The 18,666-nt window shown below is 47.9% G+C and overlaps 1 pseudogene; it reads left to right on the forward strand.

Annotated features, from left to right (window-relative positions):
* Positions 1-16,262, forward strand: part of LOC113088642 (WW domain-binding protein 11-like) — an 18,742-nt pseudogene extending 2,480 nt beyond the window's left edge.
* Positions 16,263-18,666: the final 2,404 nt, after the last annotated feature.

The following is an 18,666-nucleotide window of genomic DNA, read 5'->3' on the forward strand; positions in this document are numbered from 1 at the left end:
TGAGAGATGAACAACACTCCTCTAAAGATCCTGACCATCAGATTTCAGACACACTGATTTTTATACACAATGGAGAATCACGTAAAGCTGAGCTGCTTCAGTCCAGTAAGAGTTCATCTGGGAAAGATGTCTACACTTATTCTGATGTTTACTTGATAAAATCAGAGAAGTTTTGACTGAAGAAACACATGAGAACCTGGAGGTGAAGTGTGATGTGTGTACAGCTACAATAAAAGAGCTTTCACAGGATGAAAATACAAATCTCTAAACTGTTGATCATTCAGAGAACTTGGAAACATTGAATATGATACAGTAGCTTTATAGAGTTAAAATGCATCAGAGATTGTGATGCTGTAAGGATACAGAATTAGTGATGTCAGTAGAGGCCCCTGATCTACTGAGTGTGTGTTTGTGTGTGTGTGTGTGTGTGTGTCCATCAGAACGCTGAGTCCCGTGGAGGTGGACAGTATTCCTCTTCCAGACATGCCTCATGCTCCATCCAGCATCCTCATCCAGGACATTCCCCTCCCTGGAGCTCAGCCGCCCTCCATCCTGAAGAAGAGCTCTGCCCTCGGGTCAGAACACACACACACACACACACACACACACACACACGTGTTTGTTTTTGTGTAAAGTGTGTTCATCCCATAGGTGTAATGGTTTTTATTCTGTAGAAACTGTATATTCTATGTCCCTTCACCAACCCTACACCTAACCCTAACCCTCACAGGAAACTTTCTGCATTTTTACTTTCTCAAAAAACTCATTATGTATGATTTATAAGTGTTTTGAAAAATGGGGACATGGTTATGTCCTCATAAGTCACCCTTCTCCTTGTAATACCTGTGTCATACCCATGACATTATACAGAGTTGTGTCCTGATATGACACAAAAACATGCCCACACACACACACGCTCTCTCTCTCACACACACACACAGACTCACATACATATACACTCATAAATACTCGCATATATAATTACACAAACACACACATTTAACTAGACCATGAGGACATAACCCATGTCCCCATTTTTTCAAAATGCTTATAAATCATACAGAATTAGTTTTTTTTTTTTCTCAGTTCTCTGCTCTGGACACGAACAGTGCTACGGACACTCTTTGCTCCACTTTAACATCTTGCTTGGACAACTGTTGTCTAGACCAGTACGCACCCCCCCCCCCCCCATCTGCCCCCTGGCTGTCCGAGGTTCTCCATGAACATCGCTCTAAACTCCAGAGAGAGTAATGCAGAGAGGAAATGGGAGAAATCAAGAAACTCTACCGACCTTAGTGTGTATCAGTCTCTCCTCTGTTCCTTCTCTGCAAATGTCTTCACTGCTAAAACATCCTACTACCACAACAAAATTAACAGCTGCTGTGACGCTCGGACACTCTTCAAGACTTTCTCTTCTCTTCTTAATCCATTGTTAATAGAGAAGATGCGCAAATCCACTTAATTTTCAGCGTTTTTTGGTGCATCTTCTCAGTTAACAACGGCTCTGTGTAGTAACAGCTGCTCTGTGTGAAATCACGCAACCTGATGGAATTAACGGCTGATTAGAGAACCGGTTTTACTGACAAGATGCGCATTAACGATCGGCCGATCGTGATCGGAGCACCCCTAGATGTTTCAAAGTCACACCACCTTGCTACTGGGGTTCCTCAAGGCTCAGTATTGGGACCACTTCTCTTCTTCCATCTACATGACGTCATTAGGATCTGTCATTCAGAAGCATGGCTTTTCTTATCACTGCTACGCTGATGACACCCAACTCTACTTCTCATTCCAGCCTGATGACCCGACGGTAGCTGCTCGCATTTCAGCCTGTCTGAGTGACATCTCTAGCTGGATGAATGACCATCACCTTCAGCTTAACCTTACAAAGACTGAACTACTGGTGATTCCAGCTAACCCATTGATTAATCACAACTTCTCTATACAGCTGGGTTCATCAACCATAACTCCTTCGAGGACAGCCAGAACCTAGGAGTTGTGATGGATCCTCAGTTAAGCTTCACAGACCACATTGCTACAACGACCCGGTCCTGCAGGTTTGCCTTATACAACATTAGGAAGATTAGACCCTTCCTGTCAGAGCAAGCAACCCCAACTTCTTGTCCAAGCTCTTGTTCTCTCCAGACTGGACTATTGTAATGCTCTCCTGGCTCTTCCTGCATGTACTGTCAAGCCTCTGCAAATGATCCAGAATGCAGCAGCGAGGGTTGTCTTCAATGAGCAAAAAAAAGCTCATGTTACTCCTCTCCTCATCAGGTTACACTGGCTACCAGTAGCCGCTCGCATCAAATTCAAGATACTGATGCTTGCCTACAAGACGACCACTGGCACGGCACCAACTTACCTAAACTCACTGGTTAAATCCTATGTGCCCTCCAGAAGTTTGCGCTCTGCAAATGAACAACGCCTTGTGGTGCCATCCCAAAGAAATTCAAAATCACTCTCACGGACCTTTTCCTGGACTGTGCCCAGCTTTTGGAATGACCTTCCAGTCTCAATTTGTACAGCTGAGTCTTTACTCATTTTCAAGAAACATCTAAAGGTTCATCTTTTTCGACAGCACTTAACCAACTAACACTAGCACTTTTCCTTTTCTTGTCTTTTTCATTTAATAAAAAAAAATAACCTGGCTATGTGTTCTATACCAGACTAACTGAGACTTGTCATTGCACTTGTATACTGTTGTTGTTCTCTTGTTGGGCTGACTGCTTCTATTGTTCTCATTTGTATGTCGCTTTAGATAAAAGTGTCTGCTAAATGATTAAATGTAAATGGAATCTTACATAAATAATAACCATCATTAAAGTTTCCATCTCATGGCTAATCTCTCAACAGCTCTACTGGAGATCATTAATGAGAGTTTGCTGTTCTGTATGAAGCAGGAATTTGTTAGCACAAACTCTTTTTCTTTAAAGTTTTTTTTTTTGACCGGAATGAAAACGAGACTGTGAGTATAATGCACTGCACTGTTGTTTAACATTACTCCGCTGTCAATGAATGCATTCCGGTCTCAGATTCTTATCCTTACTTAAGTTGAAAGTGAAAAAAAAGTGAAAGTGACGTGACATTCAGCCAAGTATGGTGACCCATACTTAGAATTTGTGCTCTGCATTTAACCCATCCGAAGTGCACACACACAGAGCAGTGAACACACACACACACACTGTGAACACACACCCGGAGCAGTGGCAGCCATTTATGCTGCGGCGCCCGGGGAGCAGTTTGGGGTTCGGTGCCTTGCTCAAGGGCACCTCAGTCGTGGTATTGAAGGTGGAGAGAGAACTGTACATGCACTAACCCCACCCACAATTCCTGCCGGCCCGGGACTCGAACTCACAACCTTTCGATTGGGAGTCCGACTCTCTAACCATTAGGCCACGCACAGTTTATATGAACTCTAACCTGATTCACATATTCAGTAACCTGAGAATGAGTGCATGTGTTCAGTGTGTCAGTCGCTATGTTTGGTCAGAGAACCCTAGCCCAGGAGAGACTGTCAATGTGTGTTCACTTTGTGTGTTTTCAGGAAGGGCTCAACACTGTCAGCGGCTGCTCTAGCTGGAGTCCCTCGCCTGCCACCGGGACGCAAACCCCCGGGACCCCCGCCGGGGCCACCTCCACCACAGGTCCTGCAGCTGTACGCTAACACCCGGCGCACAGGTACGCTGACACCGGCCGCAGAGTTACTCTGACACCCGGCGCACAGCTACGCTGACACCCGGCGCACGGTTACGCTGACACCGGCCGCAGAGTTACTCTGACACCCGCCGTACAGTTACGCTGACACCCGGCGCACAGTTACGCTGACACCCGGCGCACAGTTACGCTGACACCCGGGCGCACGGTTACGCTGACACCCGGCGCACGGTTACGCTGACACCCGGCGCACGGTTACGCTGACACCCGGCGCACGGTTACGCTGACACCCGGCGCACGGTTACGCTGACACCCGGCGCACCTTTACCGCTGACACCCGGCGCACGGTTACGCTGACACCCGGCGCACGGTTACGCTGACACCCGGCGCACCTTTACCGCTGACACGCGGCACAGTTACGCTGACACCCGGCACAGAGTTACGCTGACACCCGGCACAGAGTTACGCTGACACCCGGCACAGAGTTACGCTGACACGCGGCACAGAGTTACGCTGACACGCGGCACAGTTACGCTGACACCCGGCACGGTTACGCTGACACCCGGCGCACGGTTACGCTGACACCCGGCGCACGGTTACGCTGACACCCGGCGCACGGTTACGCTGACACCCGGCGCACAGTTACGCTGACACCCGGCGCACAGTTACGCTGACACCCGGCGCACAGTTACGCTGACACCCGGCACAGTTACGCTGACACGCGGCACAGTTACGCTGACACGCGGCACAGTTACATTGTCACCCGGCGCACCTTTACCGCTGACACCCGGCGCACGGTTGCGCTGACACCCGGTACACGGTTACGCTGACACCCGGCACGGTTACGCTGACACCAGGCGCACGGTTACGCTGACACCAGGCGCACGGTTACGCTGACACCCGGCGCACGGTTACGCTGACACCCGGCGCACGGTTACGCTGACACCCGGCGCACGGTTACGCTGACACCCGGCGCACGGTTACGCTGACACCGGCGCACGGTTACGCTGACACCCGGCGCACGGTTACGCTGACACCCGGCGCACGGTTACGCTGACACCAGGCGCACGGTTACGCTGACACCCGGCGCACGGTTACGCTGACACCAGGCGCACGGTTACGCTGACACCCGGCGCACGGTTACGCTGACACCCGGCGCACGGTTTACGCTGACACCCGGCACACGGTTACGCTGACACCCGGCGCACAGTTACGCTGACACCCGGCGCACAGTTACGCTGACACCCGGCGCACAGTTACGCTGACACCCGGCACAGTTACGCTGACACGCGGCACAGTTACGCTGACACGCGGCACAGTTACATTGTCACCCGGCGCACCTTTACCGCTGACACCCGGCGCACGGTTGCGCTGACACCCGGTACACGGTTACGCTGACACCCGGCACGGTTACGCTGACACCAGGCGCACGGTTACGCTGACACCAGGCGCACGGTTACGCTGACACCCGGCGCACGGTTACGCTGACACCCGGCGCACGGTTACGCTGACACCCGGCGCACGGTTACGCTGACACCCGGCGCACGGTTACGCTGACACCCGGCGCACGGTTACGCTGACACCCGGCGCACGGTTACGCTGACACCCGGCGCACGGTTACGCTGACACCCGGCGCACGGTTACGCTGACACCCGGCGCACGGTTACGCTGACACCCGGCACGGTTACGCTGACACCCGGCGCACGGTTTCGCTGACACCCGGCGCACGGTTACGCTGACACCCGGCGCACCTTTACCGCTGACACCCGCCGCACGGTTACGCTGACACCCGGCGCACGGTTACCGCTGACACCCGGCGCACGGTTACGCTGACACCCGGCGCACGGTTACGCTGACACCCGGCGCACGGTTACGCTGACACCCGGCGCACGGTTACGCTGACACCCGGCGCACGGTTACGCTGACACCCGGCGCACCTTTACCGCTGACACCCGGCGCACGGTTACGCTGACACCCGGCGCACGGTTACGCTGACACCCGGCGCACGGTTACGCTGACACCCGGCGCACGGTTACGCTGACACCCCGGCGCACGGTTACGCTGACACCCGGCGCACGGTTACGCTGACACCCGGCGCACCTTTACGCTGACACCCGGCACACAGTTACGCTGACATCCGGCGCACGGTTACGCTGACATCCGGCGCACGGTTACGCTGACACACGGCGCACAGTTACGCTGACACCCGGCGCACCTTTACCGCTGACACCCGGCGCACGGTTACGCTGACACCCGGCACACGGTTACGCTGACACCCGGCACGGTTACGCTGACACCCGGCGCACGGTTACGCTGACACCCGGCGCACGGTTACGCTGACACCCGGCGCACAGTTACGCTGACACCCGGCGCACGGTTACGCTGACACCCGGCACGGTTACGCTGACACACGGCACGGTTACGCTGACACCCGGCGCACGGTTTCGCTGACACCCGGCGCACGGTTACGCTGACACCCGGCGCACCTTTACCGCTGACACCCGCCGCACGGTTACGCTGACACCCGGCGCACCTTTACCGCTGACACCCGGCGCACGGTTACGCTGACACCCGGCGCACGGTTACGCTGACACCCGGCGCACGGTTACGCTGACACCCGGCGCACGGTTACGCTGACACCCGGCGCACGGTTACGCTGACACCCGGCGCACGGTTACGCTGACACCCGGCGCACCTTTACCGCTGACACCCGGCGCACGGTTACGCTGACACCCGGCGCACGGTTACGCTGACACCCGGCGCACGGTTACGCTGACACCCGGCGCACGGTTACGCTGACACCCGGCGCACGGTTACGCTGACACCCAGCGCACCTTTACGCTGACACGCGGCGCACCTTTACGCTGGCACCCGGCACACAGTTACGCTGACACCCGGCACGGTTACGCTGACATCCGGCGCACGGTTACGCTGACACACGGCGCACAGTTACGCTGACACCCGGCGCACCTTTACCGCTGACACCCGGCGCACGGTTACGCTGACACCCGGCACACAGTTACGCTGACACCCGGCACGGTTACGCTGACACCCGGCGCACGGTTACGCTGACACCCGGCGCACGGTTACGCTGACATCCGGCGCACAGTTACGCTGACACACGGCACACAGTTACGCTGACACCCGGCGCACCTTTACCGCTGACACCCGCTGCACGGTTACGCTGACACCCGGCGCACAGTTACGCTGACATCCGGCACACAGTTACGTTGACACCCGGCGCACCTTTACCGCTGACACCCGCCGCACGGTTACGCTGACACCCGGCGCACCTTTACCGCTGACACCCGGCGCACGGTTACGCTGACACCCGGCGCACGGTTACGCTGACACCCGGCGCACGGTTACGCTGACACCCGGCGCACGGTTACGCTGACACCCGGCGCACGGTTACGCTGACACCCGGCGCACCTTTACCGCTGACACCCGGCGCACGGTTACGCTGACACCCGGCGCACGGTTACGCTGACACCCGGCGCACGGTTACGCTGACACCCGGCGCACGGTTACGCTGACACCCGGCGCACCTTTACGCTGACACGCGGCGCACCTTTACGCTGACACCCGGCACACAGTTACGCTGACACCCGGCACGGTTACGCTGACATCCGGCGCACGGTTACGCTGACACACGGCACACAGTTACGCTGACACCCGGCGCACCTTTACCGCTGACACCCGCTGCACGGTTACGCTGACACCCGGCGCACAGTTACGCTGACATCCGGCACACAGTTACGTTGACACCCGGCGCACCTTTACCGCTGACACCCGCCGCACGGTTACGCTGACACCCGGCGCACCTTTACCGCTGACACCCGGCGCACGGTTACGCTGACACCCGGCGCACGGTTACGCTGACACCCGGCGCACGGTTACGCTGACACCCGGCGCACGGTTACGCTGACACCCGGCGCACGGTTACGCTGACACCCGGCGCACCTTTACCGCTGACACCCGGCGCACGGTTACGCTGACACCCGGCGCACGGTTACGCTGACACCCGGCGCACGGTTACGCTGACACCCGGCGCACCTTTACGCTGACACGCGGCGCACCTTTACGCTGACACCCGGCACACAGTTACGCTGACACCCGGCACGGTTACGCTGACATCCGGCGCACGGTTACGCTGACACACGGCGCACAGTTACGCTGACACCCGGCGCACCTTTACCGCTGACACCCGGCGCACGGTTACGCTGACACCCGGCACGGTTACGCTGACACCCGGCGCACGGTTACGCTGACACCCGGCGCACAGTTACGCTGACACCCGGCACGGTTACGCTGACACCCGGCGCACGGTTACGCTGACACCCGGCGCACGGTTACGCTGACATCCGGCGCACGGTTACGCTGACACACGGCACACAGTTACGCTGACACCCGGCGCACCTTTACCGCTGACACCCGCTGCACGGTTACGCTGACACCCGGCGCACAGTTACGCTGACATCCGGCACACAGTTACGTTGACACCCGGCGCACCTTTACCGCTGACACCCACTGCACGGTTACGCTGACACCCGGCGCACAGTTACGCTGACATCCGGCGCACGGTTACGCTGACACACGGCACACAGTTACGCTGACACACGGCGCACCTTTACCGCTGACACCCGCTGCACGGTTACGCTGACACCCGGCGCACAGTTACGCTGACACCCGGCGCACCGTTACCGTTGACATTCTCCGCACCCGGCACCATTTTTTGATCTTGTTTTTTGAACATGTTTTACATTGTTTCAAAAATAACATCCTGCTGTTTGTCTCCTGTCAGAGGGCGGCGGTTCAGACTCCGAGATGATGGACACCGGAGGGCGAGACAGCGACAGCGAGGCAGATGATGACAGTGACTCACAGGACGACAGCGACGCAGAAAGAGATGATGCTGATGCTGATGGCAGAATGACATCAGATCGCCATGATGACAGGGACGAGGATAAACACACAGGTATGTTGTCAGTAGGGATAAGCCGGTATCATTTTCCTGTTGTGATTAATTGCTCATGTTTTTAACACAGTATTTGGTATTATCACGGGATTGAAATTTAGTTTCAAAAAGGGGTCATAATACAGTATAACAGGTTAAATAACATTTTTATAACAAAAATAACTGAACATTTACATACAATAAAGCAATACAGAAAATATATAAAGTTTAAGGTTTCACTCAGATTTAAGTGCAAAATAATTATAAAGACCTATAGGCATCACTTTTACAATAAGACCTCATTAGTTAACCATTAACATTCTCTATGAGCAATAGCTACATTTGTTACGGAATTGTCTTTTTTTTTTTTTACAAAGATTATGAAGTCTTTAACTAGTCCATGTAGCTCATTAAGTAACAGTTCCAACTTTTGATTTTGACAACACGTTATTAAATATTGGAATACCTAAGATTAATGAATGTTCCGAAGAATTTCTCGTTAGCAGTTTAACTAATGAATTAACTAATGTTAACTAATGAAGCCCTAATGGAAAGTGTTAATTAACAATAAAGAATCTAATCTAGAGCATGTTGTAGTCCAGATTAAAATGGATAAATAAAAGTTTGAAAATAAATAGCTTATTAAGTCTAACTATTTAAGTATTTGGCTGTGATGAACACCATTGCAAAGCCACAAATCTGAATGGCTATTTAAATATGTTTTAGAAAGTAATGCAGCTGCTTTATTTGTGGGGATTCCAGAGTAAGGGCTGCAGTTTAGCGCCATCTGCTGTCAGAGAGTGAATGTGCGTTCATTCAGCGAGTCTCTCAAGTGTTCCTCATGTGCTTCTCATGCTGCTTGTTTATGTCAGTGCACACATGCTCTCTCAAGCAGCATACAGCAGTGTTGTGCATTTTGACCAGCTGATGGGAATAGAATTCTTGAAATGCATTCCAGATTCTGAATAATTTGTAATATATAATTATTCATAGTATTTAGAAGTGCCCACGATAACAATATCGTGCATATTAATTACCGTGATATTACCGAATACCGGAACATGTCTAGTCAGGTTAACATTGAGCAGAAGTGCTAGTGTTTACACTACAGTGACTTTCCACACTCTTACATTCGTGCACCATGTGAGCTGCATAATGATATTGCAGGATTCCATTCGCAAACAATTGTTTTTTTTTTCATGTTTTGTTTAGATCAAGGGAGGGAGCAACAGACACATTATCAGAAATTCACACACACAAAAAAAGGAGTTTAAAATTAAATGGTCATTCCTTCATATAGTGCAAAACGTCAGAAGAAAAACATTACCTTGCAGGTTAGGTACTAGGTTTAGCCTTGTAAATTTGTGCTGTTGTACATTCACATGTTTCTATCTTAAGGAGGCTTTGAATCCAAGAGGTTTTTGCACATGTGTGGAGTGGTTTTTTCACATCTTCTGAAGGAAATGCTTCAGCAGTTTGGAGGTCAGGTGACGCAGCTGTAGGAATGAAGGTTTGACGTGTTTGTTCTCTTCACTTAGGTCGCAGCGTGCGATTCGCTGACATGCCGCCACTCAAAGAGAAGAGGAAGAGGAGGGTGAAGACGACGAAGAGCATCACACCACTGCAGGCTATGATGCTCCGGATGGCAGGTGTGCGATCTCATCATCGTTACCCTTAACACTTTAAACAACACAGCTTTAGATGTTGACTTATGTGTGTGTTTGTGCAGGTCAGTCTATCCCAGAGGATGAGGAGGAGGAAGAGGATGAAGAGGAGTACACAGACTCAGAGGAGTCGGATGCTGAGGATCAGGTCTCCACTGAAGCCACTCAGTCATTGGTCAATCCCAGACTTCCTGTTCCATCTGCACCAATGGCAGCACAGCAGCAGCCTCCTCCACACATGCAGGCTCCACCAATCACAGGGCCTCCTCCTTTAGGACCGCCTCCTGCTCCTCCAATGAGGCCGCCAGGACCGCCCTCAGGCCCGCCCCCAGGACCTCCTCCCGGTGCGTCATTCTTCATCGTTATCATCGTTATCATACAGATGATGCTGAAGAGCAGCAGTCATACCAGAGTCATTAGTTAAGCACAAGATTTTTCACTGAAAGTGATTCAGATGTCCCATTTTGATTTCCATTCATAAGCTCTCGATCTGAATCTCGATTCATAAGCTTTCAACTAACTACATTCATCTTCAGGAATTGCTTGTAGCATTACAACATTAATAAACGATTTTTTTGTCTGGAGGTGGTTCCAACCCCGTAAGACCTCTGTTTATCTTCAGAACACAGTTTAAGATATTTTAGATTTAGTCCGAGAGCTCTCAGTCCCTCCATTGAAGCTGTGTGTACGGTCTACTGTCCATGTCCAGAAAGGTAAGAAAAACATCATCAAAGTAGTCCATGTGATATGTAGGTTGGACGATCCAGAGTTTGTGGGGTGCAACAGAGACCAGAGGCGGGAGTTCGGCCCATTTGGGTCGGCCCAGTTTCTTAAAGTGGAACTGTGCTCCACTACCTGTGTCTGTGTGTGTGTGTGTGTGTGTGTGTGTGTGTGTGTGTCTAAGTGCTAGTGACGTGCAGGACTCAAGCATGTTCTCTGAGACAAACATTTCTCTACACAACTCATTAATGTGCAAGTGTTTCAGAGCTGGACTCTTTGCGGCTCTTACAAGCATGAAATGATCTGCGGCTGTGTTCATGAGCGAGTGCTCACATTACTGACTCGCTCAAGATGTAAAGATTTCTGTCACTGCTACCAGCAGATGATCTTAATAATTATATTAGAAATTACATTACTTGCCAAAAGCTTGGAATAACTAAGATTAATATTTTTGAAAGGGTATCTTCTGCTCATCAAGGCGGCATTAATTTGGTCATAAATAAAGTAAAAATTCATTTAATATTACTAGAACTTTAAATCATCTACTTTCTGTGTGAATCTCTGTTAAAGTGTAATGTATTTCTGTGATGTGCAGCTGTATTTTCAGCATCATTACTCTTCAGTGTCACATGATCTTCAGAAATCATGAAAATATGATGATTTGCTGCTCAAGAAACATTTCTGATTATTATCAATGTTGAACACAGTTGTGCTGCACAATATTTCTGTGGAAACCGTGATGCATTTTATTTCTCAGGATTCACAGATGAATAGAAAGCTCAAAAGAAAAGCATTTATTTGAAAAACACTTGTTAAAATTACAAATGACCTGCTCCTTGCGTCAGATCAAGGCTGCATCTCATTTCTAGTCTTACTTGATCTTAGTGCTGCGTTCGATACCATAGATCATGACATACTCATAGATCGATTACTAAACTATACAGGTATTCAAGGGCAGGCTCTAAGATGGTTTAGATCCTACCTGTCCGATCGCTACCATTTTGTTTATTTAAATGGGGAGTCATCTCATTTATCATCAGTAAAATATGGAGTGCCACAAGGATCCGTCCTAGGTCCCCTTCTATTTTCAATATACATGTTGCCCCTTGGTAATATTATTAGAAAATACGGAATTAGCTTCCACTGTTATGCTGATGATACTCAGCTATATATCTCAACGAGACCAGATGAAACTTCCCAATTATCTAAGCTAACAGAGTGTGTTAAAAATCTAAAAGATTGGATGACAAATAATTTTCTCCAATTAAATTCGGATAAGACAGAGATATTAATTATTGGACCAAAAAACACTACACAGAATCCACCAAATCTACATAAAATGTAAATCTGCAAAACGTATTTTCGATGCTTCAAAAAATTCTAACTGACCCTCTGATGTCACATGGACTACTTTGATGATGTTTCTCTTATCTTTCTGGACATGGACAGTAGACCGTACACACAGCTTCAATGGAGGGACTGAGAGCTCTCGGACTAAATCTAAAATAACTTAAACTGTGTTCAGAAGATAAACAGAGGTTTCACGGGTTTGAAACAACATGAGGGTGAGTTATTAATAACATAATTATGATTACTGGGTGAACTATCCCTTTAAGAACCATCAAATAATCTCATCATCTTCATTAAAAGGGCTGAAAGCTTAGAAGCGCGTCTAAAGAGTTCAGCAGCGGTTACTTGCATTGGTTCTGTAGTTGCTGAGTGAAGTGTCCAGGTGTGTGTATAATGTGTAGATTCCTGCTGAATCCTGTGAGGAGTGAAACCTTCATCAGTTCATCCATGAAGTCTGCTTCGAAGTGAATCAACAATACATTCAGTGATCATCGTTTTAATACATATTCTATGGACGTTTCATCAGTTTACAAATTATAAATTTATTATAAGAAATTAAGAGCAACAGGCTTTTTTAAAACTATAATAGGGCCATATAAAATGTTCTTAATTTTCCTGGTAATCAAATGAAAAGCCTTTTTATTTTTGGCAAACAAAGTGCTGTACAACAGAGGTTTACTGTTTAAATTAAAAAGAAGACAACAGGTAATTATTAATATTCATTAGTTGTAGTAGTAGCATTGTTGTTACATTGAGTCTTAAAATGTTCCTTATATGTTCTTTAACAAAGTCTTGATTTTGTTTTGGTGGTGTACTAGAACATGTTCTCATATGCTAAGTGGTTTGAAAAAACACATTATTTTACACATAATTTACATTATTACAATACCTTTCTCCCCAGCCGGACACAAACCGCTGGATTAGATCTGGGTTTGATGAAGGCCCGCCTTCTGAGTGTGATGTGATTGGTTAGCTGTCCCAGTGCGTTGTGATTGGTGAACAGCGAGGTGTTTCAGTACTGCCCCGCCCCCTGCCAGAGCAGGTATCAGTATTTCCACACCAGTTTGTGCTGGTTTCAGAGCCTGAGGATACTGAACTAGAGACTCTGCACGCACCGGGATTGTGAGACATATTAGATGTTGGGCCGATGGCTGATAGACACCACATTGTGGAGCCGGCACACACAAATAACTGCATTTAATATATACAGATACGTGCAACGGTAATCTGTATTGTTTATTTTAAAAAGAATTCAGAAATTCAAAGAGTAGTGAAAAATCTCCCTTTGGAGTGGACGTTGAGATTTGTAACTTTGTAGATCATTGTATTCTCAGACATACACACTACACACTGACTAAAATTCAAAAAGGGAAAAGCATGATAGGACCCTTTAAGACTGCTAAATATTATTAATGTTTTGACAGTTCCGTCACATTAAAATAAACCTTTATTCTGACCGGTTGCCATAAGGAACTTGCAGCTGTGTGTATGATCTGACAGTAGTTTTGTCAAATTAAATGATCAAATGCTAAAGAAGTGACTCTCGGAGCAGCTGGGGAAGAAATGTGTGTATTCATCATATCATCATCATAGTGTGACGACAGAGGCTGAAAACACCTGAGCCTCGTCTGCGCTTGTGTAAACAGGAACATCCATCCATCATTCATTCATTCATTCATTCATTGTGGAGATTGTCAAATGCTTCCACAGATTTGTAGCATTACTATAGAATTTTCCTGAGCATTTCAAATCGAGCTTTGTTGTTGGTTCTTGTCAACAGTGTCCGTCATGATAAGAAGGTGATATCTGGTGGAGAAGACTAATGATTCTCATTAATCAGATCTTCTTTCAAATGTTTGCTGAAATAAACACCGGAAAATATGTATTCATGGCTTTTGAAAATTGATATTGAATCAGTGTCATTTAAAAATAATTACATCCAAACACCTCTTTATTTTTCCGTGGCCCGTTCTGAAGAGTCATGTGACGTGTTTGGTGGTTGTTTGGGTTCAGAAGTTGAGATGATTGTGGTGAGATGTTTGCTGATGCTGGGTTTTATCATACACAGGTGCTCCTCCGTTCCTGAGACCCCCTGGACTCCCTGCGGCCCTCAGGGGCCCCATACCACGCATGCTGCCCCCGGGGCCCCCACCGGGACGCCCACCTGGACCCCGCCCGGACCCCCCCCGGGTCTGCCCCCAGGACCTCCCCCAGAGGACCCCCACCACGCCTGCCGCCTCCGGCCCCCCCAGGTGTGTGTGTGTGTGTGTGTGTGTGTGTGTGTACTTGTTTTTCTATTCTGGTGGGGACTTAAACCTGAATACACACAGACTCATGGGGACTCGTGTCACGGTGGGGACCTAAATTGAGGTCCCCACGGGTAAACAAGCTAATAAATTACACAGAATGAAGTTTCTTGAAAATCTAAAAATGCAGAAAGTTTCCTGTGAGGGTTAGGTTTAGGTGTAGGGTTGGTGTAGGGCGGTGGTGAAAGAAAAATAAAGATAGCGGGGAGATAGACCGTACTAGCAGGGCGCGTACGAAAGAGAGAGCCCCGGCTGCACGCACACTCACAGTCTTCAAACTACACGAGCGCTTCTTGCTCTCTCTCTCTCCCTCGTGCATATGAACCAAAATCATTAAACACGATAGAAAAAGGGCGGAAAGCCAAAGTTTCATGTGGAGCATTGTAGAGATTTTTTTTTTCTCCATGACAGGCTGCTGCCTCCCACTGTTAATTTTTATTTATTTATTTATTTTTTTTTTTGGAAAAGCACTCTCCGTATTAGCTTAAAGCCCTCAAGTTTACATTGGTTACTGTATTCTTTCAATTGCTCTAAACAAGTATTATGGGGTGACCTTTTTTATTGAATGCTAGACATCAAGTTGTTGTTATTTTCATCTGAAGAAGAACTTTTTTTTCAGTAAACTAGGCCCTATGTGTTCAGGAAGCTTGTTTCAGTAAGGTATGTGTTTTCAAGGCGTCAAGGTTTTATTGAATGCTATCTCTATACAAGTGCAAAGTAATGCATTCTTAGTCAGTCTTTTATTTTGTAATTTTAAGAGTAATAAACATATTGCAATGTTAAGGAATTAGTTTTTTTCATTCAGATATGTAAATCAACATGTATAAATTGTTAGTAGTCAATTAATGGGGAGATAATCGAAATCGAATCGGTCTGGAAAAATTAATCGTTAGATTAATCGATGCATTGAAAAAAGTAATCGCTAGATTAATCGTTTTAAAAAAATAATTGTTTATCCCAGCCCAACGTACTACTTTCCGATCACAAGGAGCAAAACTCTTAACTAACTCTTAACACGGTTTGTGTGTTTTGTGTTGATTTGCAGGAATGCCCCCGCCCCCTCCGCCCCGTATGGCTCCGCCCCTCTCTATGTTCCCGCCTCCGCTCAATCCCAACGTGCTCAGCGCTCCGCCCAGCATCCGACAGAAGTCGCCCGCGGCGACGGGCTCCTCCAGTGACTCCACCCCTCTGGCCCCGCCTGCCCGAGGCTCCGCCCACCAGATGCCACCGCCCCCTGGCACCACGGCCACCATCGAGAAGCGGGCCACAGTCTCGGGCCCCGGGGCGTCCTCTGCCCCACCAGGTGGAGCCACCATCTCAGCCAAGCCTCAGATCATCAACCCCAAGACGGAGGTGACGCGTTTCGTGCCCACAGCGCTCCGTGTGCGCAGGGACCGGGCCCCGGGCCGCAGAGACGAGGAGCCGCCCAAACCAGCAGCTGTGGCCAGACCCCTGCAGCCTCCCGGAGCCGCGCCGCCTGGCATCAAGACCAAGGACCAGATGTACGAGGCCTTCATGCGAGAGATGGAGGGGCTGCTGTGAGCTCCTGCACATTCGCCAGATTGTGTTTTATCTTTAGATGTGAATAAACGCTAGATGTCAAACTCTGCTGCTCTTCAGTCTGTTAGTCTGTCTTTACAGCCAGCGCTTCACAGATCTTACATTTACATTACATTTATTCATTTATTCATTTAGCAGATGCTTTTATCCAAAGCGATTTACAGACGAAGACAGTGGAAGCAATCAAAAACCACAAAAAGAGCAATGATATATAAGTGCTATAACAAGTCTCAGTTAGGTTAACACAGACACACACACACATACACATACAACTGCATAATAAATGAAAAGAAAAGAAAATATAAAAAGATTAGAAAGGTAGTTAGATTTTTTTTAAGAATAGAATTAGAATAATTAGATCTTCAGAAGTAACCCATCACACTGTGGTGGAATCATGCATTTGAGACATGCACAGGTGGTTTTGTTTTAGGAGATAAAAGCATATTGCTGGACTCGGTCGAGACCAACAAAAACATGGAGTCTAATGACCAAGTCCGAGTGCTAACACCAACGAGTCCGAGACGATAGAAAAATGTCTCGAGTTCCAGACTACAGCCTTATGAAGATTTAAGTCTCAAACCAAAAGAGATATTCTTTATAAAAGTTAACAGTCAACCACATCCCCCTAAAGCGGCTCTTCTAACACACACCACATCTCTACGTCACAATGTGGGAAGATTTGCATAACTCCACCCAGATGTTCACGCAAAGAAAGAAGTAACTTTGATTGTGCTGTGGTATTTTCAGGGAGACGACGCTTGTCCAAAGAACTTCATTTGGACAAAGTGAATTAAAGGTAATTTCCTTGATTTTTTTGCTCCCTCAGGTTCGAGATTACAGCCAAATATTTTCCTAATAAACCATAGATCAATGGAAAGCTTATTTATTCAGCTTTCACATGATGTATTAAAAAAAAAAAATCCCCTTATGACTGGTTTTGTGGTCCAGGGTCACAAATAATGTTATTTTTAACATCATCATATGACCCCTTAAAAGGTGGTTTGATAATTGAAAAATGATGTATTTTGGTTGTATATAATTAAAGAGTAACTAAACCCCTGGTCAGAGCCTAGAGGGGATGAACCGAGGGCGGGGCTGAGTGCGTGGGGCGTGAACCTGAGACCCGCAGTGACGGATTGATTGACAGCTGCTGTCAGAGTCGCTAAAATGGAGAGTGACTGTAGTGACACAAGTAGCTTTGCAACAGAGCGTTCATTTGAAGTAGAGGACTTTTCTCCCCAACCTTCACCTGAAGTGGAGGATGTCGAGGTGTCTGTTCATATCAATTGAGCCGCTGGCTCAAACTGCGGTCTTAACCCCCGCACCACGTCGCTTTTCAGCGTGAGCTGTGTGGAGAAGCCCATTTCCACCTCCATTGCGTTGGAGAAGCAATCCCGCGTAAAATGCAGTTTGTACACTCCAGCTCTAGACGGGAATCGCGGTCTTCCAGGCCAAGTGCATGCAATCACTGGCGCCTAATTTTAAAGTCTGCTGGGAAACTAGCAGTCCAGCAGTGCTGTTACAACCAGCAACACTACACCTACATACCATCCTGACCACTGTACTAAATACAGATAAATCTATGCTAACTTGAAGATCTAAATAACTATATAATTGATATGCTAAATAGATGTTATAATAGTCTATCCTGATCGTTTTCAATACTCGCAATTCCAACTCCTGACTCACTACAGTGATTTTGATGGAACAAGATGGTTTTATACTGCCAGGGGCGTGGTAGCTCATACCAAGGGGCGTGGTGAGCTGGAAACTGCTTACGTCACTTGCCACTGAAACATCCAACAGGAAAAATCAACTGCAGTAGCCACCGTTCAACCTGAAGAGGGCAGCACTCAGACGTTTTTACACCATATATTGTAGAAATAAACACTTTATACTCAAATGTCAAAAAGTTACTAGAATCAATGAACAGCACTTATAAAGCCCCATTCTTATAGATCATTAACTAAAAAAGTTGGTTAAGGGTTTAGTTACTCTTTAAGTGAAACGCATATGTAAGAAAAATACAAATACCAATATTTGAATCTAGACCGTCATGTTGACTTTGTCTGGTTTCTGAAGAGCTCCTGTCCCTTTGCATTATATGAACTAAAAATATTATCTTGTGTTCATGTGAAGAAAGAAAGTCATGAACATCTGTGATGACAGAGCTTCAGTAAATGGTTTCCCTGTGAAGAGAAAGATGTGATGGAGAGGCTAGAAATATATTCAGACAGAATACAAGAATGTGTTGAGGAGAGTTATAGAATTAAAACATACAACGTTAACATTTTTTAAAGTCCACTTTATTTGTGTTTCTATTCAACGTCACTATCTTAAAGGACAATTAATCTTTAAATGTTTATTTGGGGCATTTAGAGTTTTTTTTCTTAGCAAAAATTGATAAATAATTGTTTGTGACTAATTAGATAAAGTAATGAGAAAAGCATGT

This window comes from Carassius auratus, unplaced genomic scaffold, assembly GCF_003368295.1.
Source record: "Carassius auratus strain Wakin unplaced genomic scaffold, ASM336829v1 scaf_tig00046698, whole genome shotgun sequence".
Lineage (NCBI taxonomy): Eukaryota > Metazoa > Chordata > Actinopteri > Cypriniformes > Cyprinidae > Carassius > Carassius auratus.